A 24,962-nucleotide genomic window follows, 5' to 3' on the forward strand; every position below is an offset into this window, starting at 1 on the left:
TATTTACTGATAATATGAACTATACAAATCATCAAAATTATCTTTTAAACGTTTTCCGTGTATCCCTATTCAACAATTAGGAAGACTACATTAACCTTGTGAGGAAAACTTGATCCTTCCATTACAAGAAGTTCCAATTACCACTCAGATTTTTGTCTAATGCAATTTATACATTTACTTGTGTTTATATTGCTAACTTTCATGGGTCTCTTTGGTGTATAAACAAACAGAAGACATCTTCTTTTAATCTCTCCCATATTGCAACTGCTTCTTATTCTTTCTACCTCTGAATTTGCATTGTCAAAGCAGGGATCATTTACATGAAGGAACTGGTTCAATTCATTTTAGTCTGAAACCACTCCCTCCCCTGAATAAGGCACTGCAGTCCCAGTCTGCGTGTCTGTGGGGAATGACGTGGAAAAATAAATGAGTGAATCATAAAGGGGTGCTAAGAAGCTGATATGTAGCTCTCCAGTGGCAATGTGATTTTACTGTCATTGGCTGGAGAAAGGTCAAAACTAAGGCACATTGAAATGGAGAATAAATAGGCAAGCATGCTGCAGTGCATGGGGAGAATGGGCCTGCCAATGAAGTCCCAATCTATTCCCCTCACGCTCCCTGTTCACTCCCATTACAGACCTCATCAGCATCAAATCCCCACTAGCAGCAGCAGCAGCAGCAGCAGCACCCTCCCCCCACATACAGTATCCTCCCTCTGCCTCATGGATGCAAACACACACATGTTCGCCTGCCTTCAGAAAGGCCAGCCATTTGTTTAAATCTTCTGCATGCTGTATGTTTGTGTTTATGTGAGGTTATAACCTTTGAATGCATTTCTTTGGGCATTCATGGGGTCACCAGTTATAATCTCATACCAAAATTCTGAATAAGAGACTGCTTTCTGAAATTTTTTGGACTTTATGTGTGATTTTTTTTTTACATTGATTCCAGTTAAATTAATTATTCTTTACTTGCTTTGTGGTAATAACCACCTGGAGGTCACAACCCTGCACCTCTGTTCTGCTCATCTCCTCTCTCCTCCTCCTTCGACACTTCCACGTTCCTCTCCCTGAGACAGTGGACCCAGATACCTTTGCTACATCAACACAGGTACACCGCAATCTCCACCTCAACCACCTTGCAGTCTTACACCCCTTAGTGTCCACCTTAGCTGACTTCAGCCCAGCTATCATGACAGGACGGGCAGATGATGATAAATGCAGAGGAGGAAAAGCAATTACTGGATCAGTTAGGTGTAGTAGGGAGCGCTCAGGGCACTCATTACCAACAGACTGTAGAGTTTGGGATGCATACACACACACACACACACACACACACACACACACACACACACACACACACACGAATTTAACTAACCATCAGCAATCCTTACATATGATTGTTGTTCTGTTTCTTTGTTTAATTCTTTCATTTATTATATCTTAGCTATTATTAATTTGGTGCTGTGCATGCAAACACCTAAAACTGTAATGAGGATAAACAAAAAATAAATAAAAAGATGAGATCAAAAGTGGCAAGCGAATGACAACAACACTGTTACAGATGCAGAACATGAATAGGTTAATAGCAGTGTAGTGGTAATGTGCCATGCATTTGTCATTGTGAGCTATATAGTTGTGTGACGTGCCATCTGCACACCTGTCAAAACTGAGGATGCTGCATGTATAGAATATAAGCCAGTGAGGATAAGGCAGCCTTGGTGATTGACAGTAGCACTGAGGTTGTCATAGGGACAGCTGCAGTCCTCACTGTCCCCTGAGGAGGATGTAGAAGCACTAATAATAAAGGGAGAGACACATCCACACAGAGGGAAAGAGGGATATTTAGGTGGAAAAAAAGAAAACGATGATTTGTATTTACCCGGAAAATGCACACGCACACACACAGATACGTGAACACACACATCAGCATTCTTACTTGCAGGCAAAAACAGAGGGAGTTGCCTGAGCTGTGTGTGCATGCGAGTGGTGGGTGGTGAGATCGCAGGTCAGGCCCACGCAGTCCCCATTCAGCTGTACAGTATGCAGCACGCACCGGCAACACCGAGGCCAGAATGGCAGACGGAACAAACAGGAGCTCATGCATGCACACACACTCACAAAAGAAGAAAGTACACACACATATTTAGACATGAAGGCACACACAACAAGCTTTCCGTGTCTGCATCTTCTCTGTGTTGCTGCTCCCTAACTCTATCAGAGACATGATGATTATTGCAACATCAAGAGAGCGTCTACATTAACCCGATTAAAGCCCATAAAAACAGAAAGCATAAGACTGCACATGAAAAAAAGGTTAACAGAAAACATTTACTTTAGTTTTCCCAAATGTTGCCTGAAGATATTACGTTTGCATGAAGGTAAGCAAAAAAATTAAAGAAATAAACAAGAAATAAGGAAAAAAAAGTATGCTATAATGTTTTAAGACATGATCCCTTGTTCCCTTAAAAAAACTTCCAGTTTTCTCTCTCTGACCAAATGTCCAGCCACAATTACATAAGAGTCCACAGGTCTTAATTGTGGGTTTCCTTTACCACTACACACAGTAAACATGTGATTACAATAGCAGCTTGATTATGTTGGACATCTAATCACTGGTTGCACTGCGGTTTACCGTGATATCACTTTCCTTAATCTTAACTGTCAGAGGAGGTGTGTGTTTGACTTTTATAATGTGTGTGTTTAGTTATTTATCTTGCATGGGCATTTTGTCACACATCTGACCATATTTAGACTGGACAGGATGTTCTAAACAAGTTCATGCTTGAGCACCGCTGGGAGAGGATGATGTAGTGCCACTGTAGGTGGCAGAGATACACAAAGTCTTAAAGAGTGTTTACGTGCAGTGTGTGTGTGCGTGTGTGTTTGCGTGTGCGTCAGAGCTGGAGTGAATGTTTGTGTATATGGGCGAGTGGGGGTGGCAGGGCTATAATCTGCTCCAAACTGCTTGCGGGCAGAGGCGAGGTGGGCGAGACAGTGATACAGAAAGAGAGCAAGGGAAGGAGAGAGCGAGGAGGGATGGAGAGGAGGGGGGTTGAGGACAAGCAAGGAAGAAATGAGTTGGCAAGAGGGAAGAAATATGGAAAGAAAGGAAAACAAGAGGGGGGAGGGAGATACAGAGGTGAGTTGAGAGCAGACTGAATTCATACAGCTTACTGATGCGCTACAGGTACTGTACTCACTGTCCTCTCTCCTCTCCCACCCATTGTCATGCCGGGCTCCGTGGGCGCCAGCAAGGCAGCTAATTCCTCTGACATTTACGCTGCTTTCTCAGTCCTGGAGTGATGCAAGCCTGGCCGCAGTCTCTGTCAGCACCCACAATGGTCTCAGGTGAACGAGAGGTGGTGAATGGTACATAGCTGACGTTGAACTCCTCAACCCTAGCTAAGGCCTAGCCAGCAAGGAGGCCCTTAAAAAACACTCTCTGAGCCAAGGTCCTGCATATTGTGTGATATTATATGGTATGTCATGAATAAAATAGGATTAGTGTGGGAGTGTGGGTGGAAGAATAAGAGAAGACAACGGTGCAGAGGAGACTGAAAGAAACTGACGGAGAGAAGAGGGACTGAAAGAAATTGGAAATTGATAGTGTGAGGAATTTGCAAAATTTTCACTCTTCCCTGCCAAATAATGCACTTGGGTTTTTATGAATGCACTTAAAACCTAAAGAAAAAGACTTCAGGACTTTGGCCCGTACTTCACTACAAATGCGCATCCAGTAATCCCTTGCTACTGTGTAACCTTTACATATCTTGTACAACTCGTACAAGCAACCTTCATTAAAAAAAAGTATTAAAAAGATCTTTGTTTTTTTATGCGTGAGTACAAAAAAGTTTTCAAACTTTTCAACTATTCTAACTACTCAGACCATACAAAATCTGAGAAATTTCTAAAATACATACACTCTCTGTGGGATTATTGCCAGATACAGTTAGGTCCATAAATATTTGGACAGAGACAACTTTTTCTTTTTTTCCCCTAAAATTTGGTTCTGTACATTACCGCAATGAATTAAAAATGAGACAACTCAGATGGCTTCATTTCTGGGGCTCAAAAGTAATTGGACAAATTAAATAACTGAAAATAAAATGTTCATTTCTAATACTTGGTTGAAAACCTTTAGCTGGCAATGGCAGCCTGAAGTCTTTCAAGCTGCTCATGCCAGTGTAACAAACACATATAAATGCCCCTTTAGAGCAACAATGGGAACTGTTAATTTAAGCTGCTTCACAAGCAGGGGCCACACCTCCATTCTGATGAAACAATGTTTACCGGACGAGAATCTAGGCCTGGAGTTTGGGAGGGCCGCAAGAAGGATCGATGACAGCTCAGGGCCAATCAGATCCCCTGGGCACCGACTAGTCGAGGAAGGGTGGGGCACAGGGATGAGAATAAACCAGCATGTTGGGAAGGAAGGTGTACAACTATAAGGGGAGTGTGTGAAGTGTGGTCCCTCTCATGAAATTCACACAAACTATCTCAAATAGTTTACGCTGCTTTCTCAGTCCTGGAGTGATGCAAGCCTGGCCGCAGTCTCTATCTCAAATAGTTTGTGAGTTTGGTCCTGTATGAAGCTGTAGTTAGAAGTATAGGCTAAATTGAAGGGAAACCTATAAAAATATAAAATAAATACCTTTAAATGTACACACATCTATTTTTGTGTATTTATGCTATCATAAAATAACCACCTGAGCAAGCATAGGTCATATATTCAGCAGTAGTGATGTGTCGGTCGCGAACGAAATGGCTCTTAGAGCCGGATCTTTGACGTGAACGACGCGAGCCGGCTCCTTAACGCGAGCCGTGGTTTTTTTTTTTCTTCTTTCTCTCACCCTCTCTCTCGCACTTTTTTTCCGATTCACTCCGCACACAAGCCTTGTGCTTGCGCTGGGAAGAGGGGGGAGCGGAGTTACAGTCGCAGTAGCACAGGAACAGAGCAAGAGGGCGAGACAGAAAAAGAGAGCCAGGGACAACAACGTCACATTAGAAAGGTATGGTAATCATCCACAACTACTTTCAGTTGCGGATGATAAAGGATACAGCAAGTTTATTCATGCAGGCCCATATGACAGAGAATGTGCATCTTCTTTTTGTTTTCATATTTTAATTTATATTTAATTGTGTTGTGGTTTGCAGTGTTTTGTGTTGTTTCACTTTAAATTTGTTTAAAAGGAAAAAGCTGAAAATTTAAATAGTTAAAAGTTGAAATGTGAATAGTTGGTTTTTGTATTATATGATTTATTTATTACATTTTATGTGGAGTGAATAAATAAAAGTATATTTACGGTGGCCCCTAGAGACAAAGCACGTACAAACTCCAAAACACCTACAAACTCCAAAGCACGTAAAAACTCAGACGCACGTAAAAACTCCAAAACACGTACAAAAGACAACAGGAGTGCTCCAGGATGCTAGGGCGCAGTGTTGAGCTTTGTTACCTAGTGGCTACACAAGTCAGCAAGTACCAACGACCGGATTTGGTGTGTGGTAGTAACAGGTAAATGAACATTTGTTTGAATTATTTGAATACATATGAGTGCTTGTGTATAAATACACAAACAATACACATATGCTTTCAATTGTGTAATTTAAGTGATCTAGGTAGCTCTGTTTTGGAAGTTCAGTTAACGCTAGAAATGTGTTTTGGAGTTTGTACGTGCTTTGTCTCTAGGGGCCACAGCATATATTTTTATATAAACATATATAAATAAAACCACTTTTTTTTACATTAGTAATTCATTTTGTGCATAATTTTATATTGTTGTTAATAATAAATTAATTAAAGCAACAAAACAACCTAAAGAGCCTCACTCTTTTTAGTGAGCTGAGCCGAAAGAGCCGGTTCTCTAAAAAGAGCCGGAAATCCCATCACTATTCAGCAGTAATTTGACTGAAACATCTTTATTTGTTATTGTGCAAAAAGGTTTGCAGGTTTAAAGTTCATCTTCCTCTCAAAGATAGGAGACTTCATATCGTATGGCGGATACATGATTTGACTATGTTTCTGTTTGCTCTCTGTACACTCTGTAGAGTGGTGTAACATGCAGATTCCTGTCTGTCTGTAGGGTTCCTATGGTTCACTCTTTCAGCAGTATCTTATCTTCACCTCCATTTGCTTTTCTTCCTCTCTGCTTCTTGTCTGATCTATTTCCCCTCCTTCTACTCTGCAGGCCTCACTGCTAGATATAATTGTCCAGACACTCACAGAGCCTGAGGGAACAAACAAATGCACACAGACATTCACTACTACCTTACATAACCCCCTTTAACATGGACTTTAATTAAGGTACTAACATCGGAAACTTGTGAATCAACCAGTCCAATGACGAGGCGGCTTTAGACAAACTTTTTTGACAATGAACAGCAGCCATCTTATTAAAGCAAAGTCACTCTTGTCATTCCTGAATTGCCTTTGCAAATGACTGTAAAGAAAATGCAAATCTCTCTTTGTGGGTTTTAACGCTTCAAGCTGAGACATGCAAATGATAGATAGAATCCATTCTCCTGCCGAGTATAGCTTTGTTGTCTGTTGTAGTCAGTCTCCGCACCGACTCTTCTCTTTCTTTTTCCAGATGTCTCAGAGACCCAGCGCCTGTGACTTTGCATTTTAAGAGTGAGAGTATGAACTGTTTTCTCCATCTTCTGTTGATGGTTGCTTCACTAAAATCACCTTTCATGGCTTTGAATTTAAAAAACAAGAAAAACAAGCGCTACTGCTGTCCTGGTCATTGACCGGTCTTCTTTTTATTCCTCTCTGATGTCATATCTTTGTTTCTGCAAAGGCGTGGGTTCAAATAGAGTTCACAGTTGGAATGGAAAAGATCTGGAGGGATGTTATCATGGGTGGGATGATAGGAGTGGCACTGACCATGCAGTGATGAAATGGTAAGATGAGGAGTTTATGACTGATTTGATTGTTCCTTTGTCATGAGTAAATGATGACAACCGATAAGAAACAATGGATTGATTTACTGTCCAAAACTCCTATTAAATTAAAGGCATTTTTGAGTCTGTCTCCCTGCCCACCCATATATAGACATGTACATAAACACATGCATGCAGATTGGATACAGACATGGCATTGGTATCCGGGGCAAGACAGCATCATTATGACCGAGCTCCAACTGCGACTCCCTCCCCGCAGCCCTCAGTGCTCACCCGGATAGATCTAAATGATATTGACAGTTGAATAAATTTTCTGCATGAAATCATGTCAGCTCTAGCATACCATCTCTCTGCCCCCCTTCCCAACACCTCTAAGACCTACTGAAGTGCTAAATAATTATATTAGTTTCCAGAGGCTAATTTGACTGAGAGTAATAATTCTGGTCCCATTTCACCATAGCTGTTTTCATGCATTTAAAATTAGTATTGGTACATGAAAATGAACCACAGGGTACCGCAGGGTGATAATCAAGATTTTGGATTGTGGAGTACCTGCAGGGTTATTGACCCTATGGGCGCTCTCTGACATCATCAGATATCAGGTATGTACTATTTGTCACTTCAGCAGACTTCTAACACATTTATTTACCATGATCGTTTTGCAAAACACAGTTACATATGAGACTTGTTTGCCTTTTATATCAATTTAATGACATATATGAGCCTCTAATAGATAATGCTTAGTGCTTAAGACCTGCTACTCAAACAGCTACAGTAACATTGTAATTTATGGCTTCTTTAGATCTCCTGTGTCTCACTACTAACATTGCAATTACCAAAATAACACAGTATTAACATGGTGTACAATAGTGTTCATTTATTGCTGACAAAGGCTTTGACCTTTACACCTTCCCTGGCTCAAGTACAATGAGACTGTTTGGTTGCAATTTCCTAAGACAGGTTTATATGTTTTGGTTGCAGATGCTTTGCTGTCTGGAAATGATGTTATGTAAGTGTGCTGGGTTTGACTGGTCTTTCCACTGCTGGAGTTTCTGCCCCCTGGTACTTGGAGCTGCAAACGTCTGACTCCTGTGACTGCATGACTGCATTCTATTTATTGTGTGTGTGTGTGTGTGTGATTGGAGGGGGGTGATCTAACAGCATAATAAAGAGCAGTTACATCATCTAAGAAAAAAGGCAGAATTCTCCCTCTTTGCCTACAGCCTTTCAGTCAAAACAAGGACTACACTGTCTGTGTTTCAGCTTTCATGTGAGACTCAATGTGTTTTCCATTAAAAGAGTGGTCTCAGTGTCTTTTCACTGATAGGTCACTGTCGCACAAAAACTGAAAATCTATTCCAAGGTTATTTTTTTGGTAAATAGTCATATCTTCTGGGAAGAGTTGTTCTATGTGAGAGCGGAAGTTCGGGAATCAGAGAACAGATAAAGGTCGGTGGCTGCAGGGTTAAGGCAATATGGGTTAAGTAGCGTTAAGGCTTCCTCTCTGTGAAAAGCCCTTTAATCCTGATGAGGACAAACAGCTCACTGACATACACACAGACACAGACACACACACTCATATACACACACAGTTTGCTGATGAGAGAGCCAGGGGTCACCCTGAAGAATAGCTGCTGATAATGATAAAAACATTCCTTCCTCAATACAGCACTACAGCTCCGTTGACATATGATCTCTCTTTTTATTTGTTTTTTAATTCTTCTTGTTATAAACTTTCTAACTCAGCACATTAATTCCAATTGTTCTAGTTTTAGGAACCAAAATAATGTTCTGAGACTCAAATGTATTTCCCAGTTTGGAAATAAACACGCGTTCACTTCCCCTTACTGCTCAAAGTAGTTTTACAAAAATTTCTGTCTCCATAATCTCCGCTCTCATGCCATGTGTCAACACCCAGAGGCCTGTAGTCTTAAACAAACCTTCCTCACCGCCACTGTACACCAAGCCACTCCCTGGCGCAACATCAGGAAGGCAGCAACGACAACTCTATAAATGTTGGCGGTCTGTCCCAGAACAACATTGATTTTGTTCCAATCAATCCAGAGTGATTGCAGTGCATGGTAAATGACACAGTCTGTGTGCAATAGCATACATTTCAGCATTAACTGTTGCTGGGCAGACTTGGACGTCCAAATGGTGGGTTGGTCCCATGAGTGTTACGACATCGAGAAACATCAGTGTTCATTCTGTTCACCAGAGCTCTGTGGGAGGCCCAGCTGTCACCCATATCTCAACTCCAATTGGACAAACTTGATCTCCGTTCAGATTCTTACTCAATTTAAGTTACTGGCAGCAGGGAAAAATATACTCTCACCCAACCAAACAAGAGACCATAACTAATCAGAACATATTTTCCTATTATGAAATAGATAAGTAAATTGACACCACTTTGTGTCAAAGTTATAGATGGCAAATGCCAAGAAGTTCAGAGAGATTATTCATTCTGTTAAAAAGCAAACAATTGGGCTAACTCTGGCCAAAATTAGCAAAATAACTGGTATTTTATGTTGTTCAATTAATACACAAGGCTAAAAAGAAGAATAAAATTCACTGAACTAGGGATGCTAAGGTGGAATTTGTTGCCAAAATAACAGTCTCTTTGCTGAAGCATCTTTATATTCAGTGACTTGATAAGAAAGTTGTGTCTTTTGATCAAGGCAGCAAAAAATTTTCTCTCAAAGGCAAAGTCCAGCTCCTTTAATCACTGTTTTTGGCCTTTTTTCAGGAAACACCGTTTCCTTCACCTATGAGCTTTTGATTGCTAACGTAAATTGATATTGCAGGCTTTTGCCCACAGAGTGTATGAACGGTCAAGGAACCGCTGTGGATGTTATTCTAGCTGTCAGGCTTTGTTTACCTTTCATTTGAACATTTTCCTGTCTCTCATTCCTAACTTTTGTATGTTTTCTCTTCACCCCGCCTGCTGTTTTGTGTTATAACAAAATGAGTTTTACTCCCTCCTCCAATAGTTTTCTCATCCTCTCTTCTTATGGTTGATTTTGCTGTTTATGTTTCCACTCATTCTTCCCGACTCACATGGAGCAAAGACGGGACAAAGCCTGCTCTTTCACTCTCTGTGATGTGGGCTTGGATATGTGTGTTTGTGTGCGTGGTGGTTTGGCTTTTGGTTTTGAAGTACATCAAGAGAGGTGTATGTGATAGCTGTGTGACGTTAGTTACATGGTGATGCAGGTCTGTGAGACAAGCTGCATCATGTTGTATTTCATCTGTATTTGCCTTTATATGCACAGAATGAAAGGGGAGGGAAGTCCTGTGTTGACAGCCAGCCCTGCTGCCTCTTGACTGTAGAAAAATATTAATGTACCAGTGAGCAGGAACACTGCCAGCACTCCTCCTCTCTCTGTGTCAGTCCATGTCTGGTTGCTGGAAACGACTTCTAGAGTTGTATGAGTTTTGCTGCCGGACCTGCCGCGGGCTTGGCTTAAGGCCCTGACAGGGATCAGAGTGGCATAGCAGCTCTCACGCCAGGGCACACACAAACACCAGTGTATACTGTACACATACAAACACTCTCACACACTCGAGTAAACGCGCCTGGTAAGAAATGTCAATCACATGCTTGTCCTCTCGTTTCCTCATTGGGAAATCTCAGCGATTGAGGTGGTGATTTGTAGTGCCATGGCTACACAGGAGCATACTGGTCCCAGCCTGTACACAAACACACATAACCACATTTAGACAGAGCAGGAACAACCTGCAGACAACTTGAACAGCCTTAGGCCATTACACTTGTGAATACGCCACACATGAGTGGCTGCCTGTCAAGGCAAAGGGCACTGAGATCAGATGTGACGTACTGCTAAGAATTCAGTGCGTAATCACATACGGCAGAAGAGTAATGATAAAGATAAACATTTTCTCTTCAGGACATTTATTGCACGTTGTGCTGAATTTAGGATTGGTGACGACCACACTGTGTATCATTCAGTCCGACCAACCCATGGCTCTGGGCCATTTCCTGTTAACTTTGACCTTTTTCTCCTGCACTGTCTCTTTCTCTGTTTCTTTAACTCTCTCAAGGCAGGCGTTGCAGATTTGCAACAGTTAAAAGCATTACACATTTTATGAGTTTTTTTTACTCAGAAGTACCACTGCAGGTATTATTTTGTGCATTAGCAACAAAAACTTAATTTGAGCCTGAGAGGGTTAATAGATATCATCTACAGTGTACTTTATGCTGACATATAGCTAGAGAAAAGGAGGAGGGAGCAAGACTTTATTAAACACTGACAAATGAGTGCACACAAATGAATAGAAAGTCTAATGAGTAAAAACAGAAAGGGACAAGAAGACCTGTACAATGCTCTTTTGAAGTTGATGGTTGTGTTGTAAAAGCAGCAGAGCAGAAAGTGAAGAGAGGTACTGTCCCTGTTGGTAAAGAGCGCTCACTGCCCTTTGTGTTTGGTTTAGAAGAGGAGGAGTAACTGCTGACCACATCAACCACAGGCCTTTAACTTACGGTGCAAGCACTTTCTGCATGACCTTCACATTAGAGCAACATTAAACTGTTGTCTGGATTTCAGTTGTTTTTTTTTTTAAAGGAAAAAGATGGACTAGAATGGTACCTTTCAGAGTATAAAAGCTTGACACTGGGCAGAACCCCATTAAAGTACAGTTCAGTGCCCTTTCTTGCAAAGCTATTTTTCCCTACCTCTTCAATTTGTTATTTTAAAGAGACACGATGTGAAAGTTGAGTGAAAGTGAAACTGTGCCTTTAAACAATGGCATAATCAATAAGCTATATTGAGCTCTGAGGAGGGTCAAAATTATTTTTTTCTTAAATGGATTAAAATGCTCTACTGCTCAAAAACATGTATTGAGCATCTATTACGATAATTGTTAAAAGTTAACTTTATTTGTGCATTAAATCTTATGTCCTGTGTTAAAATACAAACAACAAACTTAAGGTAAGGTAACAAAGTTGATAAATCAATTAGCCATTGATCAGTCAACCTAATGCAATAAAACTTTATGGCTTAGATGCTTTTACTATCAGTTTCTGTCAACAGGATTTGTGTTGAGGCACGTGTTCGCATGGAGCCATGACACAGGCTCTGGGTGTGAATTCAGCAGAAATCTATCTTTAACGATCCCCAGAGAGAAAGCCGGTCATTAAAGACGAAATCAACTGGTAGAAAATGACAATGTAAAGTAGTCTTGCCCTGGATGCACTAGTTCACAGTAAAATATTTCAGGCTGCTCTGTGTCTTTCTGACGAGTTTAATCATGCCACTGGTTTCACAGAGCTGCTTCCTCTCACCTCTGACTGTGTGCATTTACTAAACACTGGCCTGGGAATGATTACCTCCCTCCTTCTGCTCTGACTGTCTCTGTATATGTCTGCTGATGTTGTTTAGAGGAGTACAGACCACTTCAAATCGTCCTCAGTGTGGAAGGGAAACGGCGGCAATCAGGGGGAGTGCTGCAGCACATTCTTATATGTCACTTTTTAGCAAAACACACAAGCCGAGCTCTTGTTCTCTGTCTCCGCATGGAGTTTGCAGTGTGGGCAGAGGGTGATGAATACAATGGAGAGAAAATAGAGGAGAGGAGAGAGGGGGAGTGGGGATGGAGGAGAGTGCGTGGGTGAGCAGATAGGACTGGAGATGAGGGGGAGGGGGCAGGTTAAGTTGGTGCCTACACAGGGCTCTATCCCACAGGCTCTCTCCTGTCTCCCACGCCTGGCCCCTCTAACCTGGCCTAGCTTCTGTTTAATGTCTGGCTCTGTCACACCTCAGCCCACTCCCTAGAGATCTGCGCGTCTGTGGAGTAAAGTACATTTCAAACTATTTCTCCAAAGGAAAAAAAAACACTAGCGAAGACTTCAGTGTAGATTTTTTGGGCCTTTCATCTCTCGAGCAATTTCGGCTTGGCTGCATCTCTGGCTCTGTTTCTCTTGGCTCTTAAACTCTTTTTACCTCTACTTTTGAAGGACTTGATGCTTCTAATAATTTATTTGACTACACTTTTAAATTATCCATATACTTATTGCACATTCAAACAAACGATACCACAACGTCATTTTCGAAATTTGACTTTTGACAGAAGAAAATGAATATAAAGTTGTTTATTATTAGCTTGATAGACATTTGTGATGGTGGTAAGAAAAAGGTTTCATGCATCTTTGGTATCGGTATGAATTTCTGAGATCTTTTACAGATTTCATTTGCTGCCTGTGCTTTCAACAACTCGTAGGACAAAACACAAGCAGTTACTCATTTCAAGGTGTGAAATTCTGTGGTTCCCTTGGTATTGCAGAGATATGCACAGGGTGTACTTTGGCATTGTTTTCTTAATGAACCGGCCGATACTGGATAACGAAAGATAATGGTCCAAGATTTGAAGGTTGGGGGATTGGCAGTGGAGCAAAAGTTAAACATGTGTCTGCAAAATTCAATTTGTTTTGCAGACAAATGTTTTGTATCAGGTGAGGGAAAAGAAAGCTTGCAGAAAAAAATCACTTGCCTAGGACTAAGACCAGAAATAACTTGATTGAGGTTTGGGTTAAAATGTGCCTCTTCCCTACATAATGAAAAATTATGTATATTCACTTTGTTAAAATGCAACACCATAAAATTAATCCTTTCTTAGTTGGAGCAACAGGAATATTTGAAACTATGTATAAAGGTGTGCATCATGCACATACTGTGTGTTCCTATCTAACTGATGTTTTGTATGATCTTAATTTATTGATCTGTTGATATATAATGTTTTGCATTGATCCATCATCTGCTGTATTGAGTAAAACTATATCAAATTAAAACATAAAGAATAAATATATATTATATATTTTATATATAAATATATTAAAAAAAGAATAAATATATGCAATACACTTTGTTCCTACCCTGCTACCTTATCATTGCTGCAAGTGCCAACTCTGATACTAATAAAGTCATCATGTTAAGATGTTTGCACTTTTAGTAATCAGTGACTCCTCTGGTTGAGATAATGGTTATATACAAGTGTTTTTGGCAGGTGGGGGAATGCTAAACGAAGCCCTGTCATTCAGCATGCATACTGAAACGTGTCTGGGCACTCATCTGGGGAACTATTTTGAAACATTATCTAAATTAACTTTAATGTCAGTGGGACATAAAAACTGCATGTACAGAATATCCAGTGAAATCTGTTAACAATAGCTTGAAATTCTTCTGGCTTTTCCCACAAATGCTGTGTTAATAAGCTTTTATCCCCCGGATGATTTTTCTTCCCAACCGTCTTTGCTGTTGCTAAAATATCTCATAAATTTGAATTCAGAACGCTTGCCATGTCTCTCTATTATGTCTGCTGCTTCCCAGAACCTAGCAGTGTCCATGGATACTGCAGCCTTCCCTGCACCGGAACAACATACTCCATCACTGTAACCTGTAACTGCAATTTAATAACTAATAAAAAACTAGAATCGTGCAGTTTGTTGACAGAGACATTACTCTACATGAAATAAACATATAACATCAGCAACGCGTCGTGTACAGATCCACTATTGGTTTAAATATTTAGCATGAATTGGAAAACACATGCAAGCTTTAAATTTTCAGTTTGTCAGATGTCATTTGCTAAGAAGTCTTTATCTTTAAAAATGATCCCTCAGCTTCCTCAGCTGCACCTACATCTTTCTTGATGTCTAAGAGAGTTATCGCATTAACGTTTATTTCTCCTGAGAATTGCAACAACGATACCTTTCGTATCATTGTGTGTCAAACAGCACAGAAACAGTATGTGTTTTGGGTGATATTTGTTGAGTGGTTTGAATCACTACATTTGAGATTACCTACATTTTAAATAACAAGTTATGTGCTTGCACCTCTCAGGTTTAGCAAGCCAGACCCTGACTTACCACCACTTTATTGACATCCACATGCCTAAACACATGACACAGGTGAGAAGAAAAAAAGAATGCATGCACCATATGCTGACTTAACTGTGTCCTGGCATTAGCTGAAGGGCTTGAAAATGAATTTACTTCATAGTGTTTTGTATGAAATGATATTATATTATTTTGTATTATGTGATATGTAATCATGCTCAAAGTCTAGAACACTTCCTCATGGAGTCTGCCAATGAAGGATTTGCTGTCTGAGTGATGCTTTCCCTCATCTCTGTGCATCATTTGCTTGTGTTGGCCTGGAAACAGGTAACGCTTTACCAAATGTTGGTTAACTGTACATAATCGCTGAGATATTCAGATCCACATGAGGGCTGGATGAGCAGATTAATAGTATTGACAAATCCTAATTAGCGTCATGCTGAATCAAATGATTAATGTGAACAGTTGTTAAGGAGGCAGTGTGTGTCTAAATAGACCCAGAGGCTAGATAATACAGTAATAGCCTATGACTCACACTAGCACTGTTTTAATGAGAAACAGACAGAAAAAGACAGAGAGAAAAAGAAAGAATGTCAGACAAACTGAAAGTAAGAGAAGGAGGGAAAGGAAAACAGGATGAAATGACAGTGTTTTGCATTGCTATCCTGTTGAGTGCCTATCTTCCTGCCTGGCTCCCCCAGTGTTTTTACACCTCGAGTTTTAAGCAGCGATGGGATTAGTTTGTAGGATTGTTGGCTTGCATTGTGTGCTGAGAGGATAGGCAGTGAAATCCCTTTTTCAGCCACCACTACTTATCCTTGTCCCTGTGTTGTCTCTTTCAAACAGAAGCGCCTCGCTCTACATGCATGTAATCTAGGTGACAAGAAAGAATGAAAAGAGAATTGAATGTGTATGAAGGGATTGAAAATGGGATGGCTGACAGGGAGAAGAATGTGGCGAGGTTAGTGGAATAGTCTTTGGAGGAAAGAGGGTGTGAGTGTGTCTTGAATGTGAGCTGACTTTGTGGTTCACAGGTAGTTTCCTCGGCTCATTTAAAATTGGTGTGTAGGCCCATAACATGAGCACTGTGCATTTATGTCTGGTATCAGCATGTAAATAATTCATTCTCAACTTCATGCCTGAATTATTGATGTCTTAAAGATTACAGAAACAGGCAGCAGAAAACAGCAGTCTAGAGGGAGGGAGCGTGATGCAAGATGGAGAAAAGAATTATGATTTCATCATTATTTACAGTTTTGTTCCAAAATGAGTTTTTCGCCAAATGAAAAATGTGACATTTAATCAGATAAAAAATGATTGCTAGCATGAAAATAAACTTGTGGTTTAATTTATTTTGTTATTAGCCTTTTGTAATTTATAAAACAATAACATTTCAAAGAATATAATTGAGCAAAACAAAACTTGAGAAACACGGAAATATGGAAAAGGTTGTCTGGGAAGGCCAAGCACAAAGGTGCTATTGTGCCCTATATACTCTATAGAAGTAGAGCTTTTTATAATTGCATTGTGATTCTATGGGCAGCAGTGTTGAGCTGTTTACCAACCATCCAAGTGGGGATAAACCCAGCTGTTGTTGTTTTTTTATCCCTGGCTTCTCCTCTTCTACCACCATGAAGTATTATCATCAAACTCGTTGAGTAGCTTCCTGTAGCAGAGTTGGGTAATTTAGTAAGTAAATATAAATGAAATCTGTTACATATAGTGAGAAAAACTTACTAACTAAATACTTAATTGGAGATTATGTATAGGAATTTCAGGAGCAGGACCACGCCTCCAAACACGTTCCCTTCCGGCTGTCATCTATGTAGGTTCCCTCAGTTCCGCAAGCTGTTCATTCTCCTTTACGTGCCCCACCCACCCTCCCTCCTTGTTTTCCATTCTTTAACTTCTTCACTTCTGTTTAGTACATGGGGATCTGCCAGGCCCGGGAGCCATCACCAGTCCCCTTCGAGGCCTTCCCCAAACTGCAGCTCAATTCATGTCAAAGCATTCACTTTTACCTGCTAAAACGCTATTAAACCTAAAATGAGGACATGGGCACAGCTAGTGAAATGTAGAATATAACACTTGCTTGGTGGTTCTGCATTATTTTTGTATTGCAGATGTGGGAGCCAAGTTAAGATAGTTCATATGTTTTAGTATTTATGTTTCGCTGTTGTTAAGCTTGTTTGTGTAATTAATAATTTAGGAAGTAAATGCATGTTTATGGTGGAACTAAAATTATTTTATTGCTGTGTTGGTTTGGTTACGTAGTACCATGAATACATGTGCCTTAAAGACTCGTGTTTATAGTAAAATCCGGGCATCACGGATGTATGCAAATTAGCGCATGCGGTGCGGGAGGGGGGAGAGAGAAAAAGAGTTAATACGGCATAAGCTATACGCGGCAGCAGGGTAGAACAGAGCCACACGGTTTTCCTACCGTAGTAGGTTATTTTGTTGAGGATAAGTTAAACCTGACCACTCCTGTAAGATGCAAACTGTGGAATAAATTTTTTGTTACATCTTTTCACATCGGAGTCCCGTGGAGGTCTTTTTCCTCTTCAAACTGACGTATGCGAGTGAAGCACGGGAAAACTGGTCTCACGGCTTATACAGCAGAAAAGCCTTCTTTTGACATATGTCCTGACAAAACTGTAGCAAAATGTGAGTGCAACAGCATCAAGACAAAGGGTAGTCTTCAAGGAGCATTATATGTGTTTTTATAGGTGTCAGCCATTTGACAGTATGCACTAAAACTTTGAGCATTGTTTTTGATTAGTTGAAAATACACTGCCCTCCCAAGCCAAATTATTGCAAATTAGTCACTTGAGTTTCCCATGCCTATGACCAGCTTAATGTACCAAGGAGACTGGCCACATCATTAGGAAAGAACTGGCTATTCAGTCAGTATGTAAATGACTGAGCCCCCAAAACTCTTCTATTTTTCCTAGTTTAAAAACCTATGTGAAACTGTGAACATCTTCATTCTAAATTTTCAACATGCAGTGCTAGACCACTACTCACATCACAGATCTTGCAGGATCATGAGCACTGAGGAACTACATAATCCAACAGGGTTCATACAGAGGTGAAGGATCAATGGTAGCAAAAGTCAGATTCAAGACCTTTTACCCAAAAAACTAGGGTATGTAGCTGCCTGTTGGTTAGATTTAGATAACTTCTCAGTAAGGTTTAGGAAAGATTCTTGCTTTTCTTAGAATACCCCCCCGTCACAAAGTAACCACATAGTAGAAAGCAAATGTTTCCATTTGCAGCTACCATCGCCACCGTTTTCTTGGTTAACAGGTTGATGAGTCACACTGTGGTCTCACGACATCTATTATGGTGCAGTGCTAAATGATGTTAGAGGCTGCTGCCCTTATATCATTTTTAAAAAGGACTGTCTAACTGTATGCACATAAATGCACAAACTATACTCTAACACAAATGCTTGCCAAAATGTCAAGTTGGTTCTGAAAACCCCTTTTCAGATTTTTTTAGAGATCAAATGTCATTGAGCACATGCGGGGCACTTCTGAAATAGGTTTGTGGTTTGTTTTCTCATTTGGTCGATCGCAATATAACTCAATTTTTCAACTGCAAACTCAAACATAACTGTGATCTGTCATGTATCTTACCTTCTTCTGAGAAGTTTCCACAATGAATAAACTGCACTAAAAACATGCTTAGAATGATTATGTAGCAAAGAACTGGAGCACAACAACAAAAGACAGTTATGTCCATGGATGGATGGATGGATGGAAGGAACATGCAGAAAAAGATTCTTATCAAAGAATGGAGGAGAGACCTCACATTTCTCTGTATCTTTTGTTTACTTTGTTATCCCCTTTCTGCAGCATCCAGAATGAGACTTGTGTGCTTACGACATCTTTTTGTGGGTGTAACTGTGTGTTTGTGGTGGCTGTGCTGCCTGCTCAGGGAGGCACGGGGCCCAGACACTTGGAATCATTTAGTGAGAATTTTGAGTGTGGGAGGAGAGGAATGTGCGCCCAGATAAAAGAAAGAAACGTGAAAGAAAAACAGAGCAAAGAGAGGGGGTGGAGAGTGCGACAGATAGACACAGATATAGACAGAGAGAGGGCAGGCATGGAGAGTGTGGCAGGTGAAGTAGAGGTGGAGGGAAGATAGGGGGATGTGCCACCTGAGAGAGAAACACTTGGAGTGGAGGAAGACAAGCTAAAGTCAAAGACGGGGGTGAAAAGCAGGGCATAGCGAGGGAAACAAAACAGAGAAAGGGAGGGGAGAGCCCAAAAGACATAGATGTAGAGCAAATGACAGACAGTGGGAGCAGCGCAGAAAGAATAGGAGAAAAAAGCTCAGAAAAAAAGTACAAGCTGCCCACTCCTTACCTACTGTTCTCCATTAAGCTGATTTTTTCAAATGGCTCTTGCAGGTCTCGCTTAGGGGGAACATCTATTCCTATCACAATGCTGCCTACACACACCTCGCAGTGACAGGCAGAGCGGGAGAGAGAGAAAAGAGGGGGGCCCAAAGTATAAATGAACGAAGATTTATAAGAGAGAATAGTGGAAAAGGAAAGGAGGGGGGCGACCAGAGCATATTGTGTAACTGAAAGTATAAACCAAAAGTACAACATGTTATGTACCGTTTATTATTAAATCAAAGAAAATGTAAACAATGTATGCATTTTTATTACTTCAGTGACTCAGTGCTGAAATAAAAAAAATGCTTTAAAACCTGTGGTAAACCACTTTGTACCAAATGTGCACAGATGTTCAGACCTCTTTTCTCTTTTGTATACATTTATATTTTTGTTGTCGACACATGTACTATACCCTCCCACATCCTTATCTCATGCGTCTGGTCTCTCTTGCCATCTCTGATATGTGCTAACACTAACAACCTTATGCGAGCATCCCTCAGTACCAACTGACTGTGGCTGACTGTAAGTGCATCCGTTTGGGTGTGTACACAGGTGTGTCTGCAGGACAGCCGGAACATGCAAAAACTCTGTGACTATCTGAAGAATAGATGCCAAAATGTAGGTCTGAATCAACAGCTGATCGGCGTGATTCAAAGCGATCACTAAGGCATCCAAAATCATATTTCTTAATTTTTACTCATCCTAATCGGTGACGGCAGATGGCTGCCCCCCCCCGAGTCTGCTTCTGCTGGAGATTTTTTCCTGTTAAAAGATTATTTTATCCTTAAATGTTCGCTCGCTTGCTCATCAGGGATTCTTTGTTGTCACATTTACCTTCCAATATAAAGTACCTTGACATTAACTGTCTGTCATAGAACTGATTTTATGTAATTAATTAAGGCCAACTATTTTCCTACTCAGAGATGAGAAAAAAGTTATTGCACAAGAAGCCTTTCTTTATGTTCTCACACAAGTTAAAATGACAAAGCATTCAATGCAGCATCTATCCATGCAAATATGCATTTCTTTCTGCCCTTATACAAGCTGAAAAGCCAAATCATATGATGAAAAGTGTCTATCCATGCAAATCTGCAATTGACCTCCTGACTCAACTGATGAGCTATGTAGTTCAGCTGGACAGATTATACACTAAAACAACAAATCAGCAGCAATTGTTCACTATTGACAAAAATCAGTCCCTTGCTAGACCCCTTGTGTGCAGGTCAAGATGACTTCCATCCAAAATCAATCTCAGGGAGTATTGCGTGCATCTCTATGGCCATTCCTCTATCTTCAAGGGAATAATATGCAATGGGCACCCGTTTAAAAAATTTAATGAGGAATCAGAGTTCAGTTGATGGACGTGAGGCACTATTGACCAGCTGGGGTCACGCAATGAACTGGGCCAGGCTGACCTTCATGGCTGCTGGCAACAAGGCGGGCACATTCAATCTCACTTGACCCACTCAGCTTTGACCCTTGACCTGTGGCAATGCCGCCCTTGTGTGAACTATCACCTCGAGGGATCAATAGCTCTTGACCATCGCCACAGGCTTTTGGCCTGAGCGCTCATGGCGATGGAGGGACCACAGAGATGCTGGAATTGGGGTGCAGGCTGGCAGAAGCAGCTGACCTCACAAGGGTCGGTCACTGACTAATGATGATGCGGAAGATTTATGCTGAAAACGAATCCGATAAGGGGAGAGGGTCACCGGAATATGTGCGGGTATGTAAATTTCAAATAGATCAAAGCAAATAATCTTTATCCGTCTTTAATTCCAACTGAATATTTGAGCTACAAATGTCAAATTTAGCCTACAGACTTCAAAACCTCCGGGTGGAAATTTGAACTCAGTGAGATGAATCCTTTCAAGTTCTCCCAATCTGTTTATGTCATACATGGATACCTCTCTCTGTACTTCAAACTAGGTTTTCGCATTTTGATCCTTAGTTATTGTGGTTTTGTTGTGTAGTTTAACAAGTCAGATCGCTAATCCTCTTATGCTAGAATGGTGTAGCAGCGGCATCATAAAGTTGAGCTGCCCTGCATTCTAATCAGGAAGGTAAAGTTCTTTGATCTCGAGTTGGAAAAGCTTCCTCAGTTTCTGCTTTAGAGCTGATACTGTGAATAGTAGCGGCTTTATGGTCTAAAACCCTTCCAGCATTTGCTTTGCTGTTGCTACAGACTCTGGTATTATACTACTTACAAAAACAGCCATTTCAATCCTTATTCCCACATGACAATTTCCAGCTTTATTTTAACATTAGACTGGAACCTCAAGATTTCAATACACGCATTGGCAAATGGCAAAACGCACACACAAACACACGTAGTGGGTCTCGGTGGGTGTCGGAGAGATATGCTGAGGGTGTTTTAACAGCAGTGAATCATCAGCAATATAACACGATGGGAATACTGAATGCACTCTTCTCTCTGAGATTATACACACACTGGAAAATATGAAAATGGGACCCTAAATTCATGACACCAAAGAGTCAGAGTGGTGGGTTGCTAGAAAAAATTACTTTAATTTTTGAATAAAGAAAAACCACTTTAGAAAATAACTAAGAAAATTAGAACAAAGAACAAAGACACAAGGAGAGAAAGAGGATGATGAAGACAAAAATATTGGGGAGCAGAATGCATGTCCAAAAGAATGAATTCAGAATCAGTTTAAAACAAAGTGATGCAGAGACTAAGATGGGCAAAAAGCACCTGAATTCATCAGATATATTGTAGACAGCTTACTGTTTACACTTGAATTGAGATGATGTCATTTTAAGAGAACAAAAGATCCATTCTTTTGCTAATAAATGAATAAACAACCTGAAAAGCAAGAAATCTGATTTGGCCTCATATAGGTCTGAAATTAGTTAACATATGCCAAATAAGGATAGAGTACTGAAAAAGTCTCATTACACTATGCCTTAAAACAGAAAACAAGCTAATAGACAAAATATGTGCAACATCTTCACTGCATTGACAACAAATATGTTACATTTAGAAAAAAATACTCCAAATAAGTAAAACAGAAGCAGCTAAGAAACACATTCACCAATTTGCCAACACATATGTGTCATAAAGAAATGTGCTGCAAATACTTAAAAGCTTATGTAAATGATTAAATGTTGCAAGTCCTACACAACACAACAGACGTTCCCACAATACACCAGTAACTGAAGAATCTAACAACCACTCCAATGTTACAAAAACAAAAAAAAATAAGCAAAATATTTTTAACACGACTGCGCTTGTGGAAGCATTGTAGGGGTTTCTTTTTCAGGGATGCAGGCACATCCCAGTACATATACAAACATATACAAATATGTGTTTCTGTCAAAACAGCATCACAGAAAGCATTATTCATCCAAAGAAAACTTAATGTTACAAAAAAATCATCAAAGTCCTGCCTCACAAAGCCTTAGTCACTTCACTGCAACAGCCAATAGTTAATGGGAGAGACAGGTGCTTCGTCCTAGATGACTCCTTGTACATAAATTCTGTGTGTGTGTGTGCGTGTGTGTGTGTGCGTGCATGTATGTGTCTGTCCGCTTTTGTGCAAGTGTCTGTTCTCTCATTTCCCATTTCTCATATCTCATGTCTGCGGTTTCACAGACAGCAGGGCCCATCTCACGAGAGCTGAGGCATGACTCAGACCTACGCAGACTTGTGGCTGGCAGCTGTGACTCAGAAAGGAAAGGAAAGGATGGAGAGGGAAGGGGAAGGGAGTTAAAGAGGATCAGAAACCGAGTGAGGTGGAGGGTGTCGGAGAGGGAATGTCTTGTCCTCTTCACCCGGCATCGCAGAGATGAGCAGCTGGCCATGAATACATGAGTGGCAGCATCACTCACACATGCCACTGATACATGCAGACACACAGGAGCAGCTGAAAATAGCAAAACAGAGGCCTTCCGCAACATCTGCTAATTATCTGGCAGAAAGCAGGCCTGGGCCCCGGATCAGAGTAGTCCCAGCTGTGGGCCTGGACTGCAGGATGGCACTGATAGAAATGGAGAGTGAGCAGGGAGAGAGAAAGCTTGGTGAGAAAAACTGTCAATAACAAAGAGCTTTACAACAAGCAAACTGGCTCCCTGTGCGGCAAGCGCATAGATCAGTCTGTCATAAACACATAGATTTATTTTATCCATATGTGCTGCAGCGAAATAACTAAGGCCCCTGCCTTCCAACTGCATTGGCAGGAATCACAATATCCTTGACAGTCAGTCAGTTTGCCCACCTTCCCTCTGTCTCCATCCTTCTCTATCTCTCTCTCTTTGGTATCTTCTGCACTCAGAAAAAGAAAGACAAACTCATTTCCATACAAATGGAGTGAAAGCCTGCAGCCCAGGGACCCAGTGGAATTGCAAATATTTCATCTTTGCCTGGGAGCCTCGCAGTATTACACCTTGGCTATTATTCCCTCTGTTTTATTCTTTCTCTTCTTTTACTTCCTTTCTCTTCTTTGCTCTCTTACACGCTCACCTCTGCTATCCACCCATGCTTATGTTGACCCTGCACGTATCTATATACCTACTGTCTTCCAAATCACCCATCTAAGGCTACGTCCACACTAATGCGTTTTCTCTCCGGTTTGGCCTTCCGTCCACACTGAGACGGCGCTTTCCTCAATGAAAACAGCAGCGTTTTGAAAACGCTCTCGCAAACGCATACATTTCAAAACGGATGCAGTCATGTGACCAATTAAATAAAGATAGCGGAGGGCATAATACAGCAGTTGTTTTGTTTGCTCTCAATTTTGACAGCCCTATTAAAGATTAATATCAGTTTGTACATGCTCCAGATAGCTTTTCTTCAAATTCTATAATTCTCACTCGATTTTGCAGCTTTGTACTTTTGTGTTACTCGCAGCAACAACTCCACCTCATTGTTAGTCCATTTAAATATACTCAGTGCTTTTCCTCGACCTTTTGCCGCAAAGTTTCAACGAGCTGGAAAGTAAATAAAAGGCAGACAGAAATGAGGCAGGCCAAATCTTCTTGGACGTGCAGTACTGCGCAGTACTGGAACGTAAGCGCTTTCGGCCGTTTCAATGTGGACGCACAGCTCTGTCAAAACGACTGAAAACTCTGGACGCGGAGCGTTTTCACACGAAAACGCCGTTTTCAAATCTATCCGGGCTAGTGTGGATGTAGCATATCATAAAACGTATAAAAATTTATAAAAAAAACAATCCTCCTACAGTGTTTATAGTATTTCATCCATTCGCTATTCCCCAAGTGCATTTAAAAATAACTTTGCTACAAAGCTAGACTCAATTTAGACTACGAGTCAGGAGTCTTCATTGAGGAAGTTTTTGAGGAACTTTTGGGGTGAACACATTTATGACTTTCAAGTGCTGCAGTACAGCTAGAAACCAACTGCTGCCCCTCTGTTTCACTTTCGTCTTCTTTGTCTTCCTCCAGTATCCCTCCATCCTCGCCTACTTCCTAGCATCTGCCCAGTGCCCACATTCTTGGGCACACATGGTGTCCAGCAGCTGCCAGGTCAGCATAGGTGCTGGTGCACAGATTGCCTGGCGCTGGCCTCCTACTCAGGCGAACTGCCAGTTGTGGACACAGAGACAGCCGGGAGATACTGCAGAGGGTAGAGGATTTAACAGACTTTATAAAACACAGTGTGTTGGCTGCATTTTTTAATTACTGATCAAAAGTAAAGAAAAGCATGCATGAGATAAATGATCACATGTAGACTATGCATTGATGGTAATTGTAAAATATGTGTTGGATTGGCAGTGTGAAATCATTTCATTTGAACATTTTGATTTTGTGGAAAATA

This window comes from Haplochromis burtoni, unplaced genomic scaffold (assembly GCF_018398535.1).
Source record: "Haplochromis burtoni strain Fernald_Lab_line unplaced genomic scaffold, NCSU_Asbu1 Contig_42, whole genome shotgun sequence".
Taxonomy (NCBI): Eukaryota; Metazoa; Chordata; class Actinopteri; order Cichliformes; family Cichlidae; genus Haplochromis; species Haplochromis burtoni.